We start from the raw sequence: 1,474 nt of genomic DNA on the forward strand, positions 1-1,474 counted from the left end.
CATTCCCCCCAATACTGGACCCTGGAGGAGCCCCTGTGTGAGCAGGACTGCAGCCCTGGCTGGTGGGACTGTCTTGGGCAGGTGACCTGGGCAATTCCATGGTCTCGAAGGTCCCTGCCACGTGTCCCTGTCACAGCCCTGAAACCCCTTCAGGCCCCTGTTCTCGTCTCAATTCCAGTCCTGGCCCCTCCTCCATGGGAAGGTTGGCTCCATTCCTGCATCCCTTCTGGGTCAGAAGACCCCTACTGGGCTGCCTCAGGGCCCCAGGGACCCTAGGATCCCCCCAGTCATCTCCACTCTACCCCACCCCCACCCCAGTCCGGGGTGCATTCTCAGGGTCACCCCCTCCCAGGGTAACTGCAGGGGCCTCCTCTTTCAACTCCTGCCCTTAAAAAGGGGTGATCATCCGTCCATCCCCACTCCCTCCCTGGATGCCCTGAAAGACTATACATCAACCTCAGACACAGCATCCATGTTCATTTCCAATCCCTTTTTACCAGCTTGGAAACTGCTAAGCAGTTTCAGGTAGGACTGCTCAGGTAGGACTTCTCCTAGATCTTTCCGGGCTCCCACCTGGATGGCAGCCCTGGAGCCCAACACTATGTTAATCTATTCTGTGGTTCCTCAATGTCACCCCACCTTGGAGTCATGCTGGGTTGGGGTCTCCCTACCTTATGAGGAAGCATCACATGTGAAGGCAAAAGTGGGTGGAGGGGATTCATAACAGTCCCTACTCCCATGTCATCCTGTCCCCACGGACTTGCTCTCACCCCGTGGCTCCTCCCTGTTCACCCCTGAAGCTGCCCTCCTCTGGGTGGGGCTGTGTCCCCTCAGACGGCAGCTCCTTCTAGTGATGCTGCGGGGAGGTGAGGCCAGGACACGTGTGCCTTCAGGTTGCTGTAAAAGGAGGCCGTGGCCCTGACGATGTCTCCTGTGTCCCAGAGCCCTGAGTTTTGGTCCTGGGATCCCACCCATGGGCCTGGTTGACCTGCTGGGCTGTAGAACAAAGTGCTCAAACCCATGGCTTTTTAATTTTTATCTTGGATTTCCACTGCTCCACTTTCAACCTTAGGGAAGGCACTTGACTCCTGGTTTTCCCATCTGTAGAATAGGGTTAGCACAACAATAAACAGTTCCTTTCTGAAAAGCCTCAGGGTCAGATATTCTCCAGAATTCAGAATTTTTCAGTTTTGACAGGTGACATGATACATATTCTCTATAGGACATGACACCCCACTGGGGTCTGAAAGCACTTTGGGATCAAACACGTTACTGTTTCAGCAAATGGACTTTTGAACATTTACACTGAGTGAAATAAGAAAGAAGGAAGAAAGTTTACTCCCTCAGTCATGTCCTGCTCTTTGTGACCCCATGGACCATAGCCTACCAGGCTCCTCCATCCATGGGATTTTCCAGGCAAGAGTACTGGAGTGGGTTGCCATTTCCTTCTCCAGAGGATCCTCCCGACCCAGGG

Source organism: Bison bison, unplaced genomic scaffold, assembly GCF_000754665.1.
Source record: "Bison bison bison isolate TAMUID 2011002044 unplaced genomic scaffold, Bison_UMD1.0 scf7180017854385, whole genome shotgun sequence".
In the NCBI taxonomy this organism is placed as follows: domain Eukaryota; kingdom Metazoa; phylum Chordata; class Mammalia; order Artiodactyla; family Bovidae; genus Bison; species Bison bison.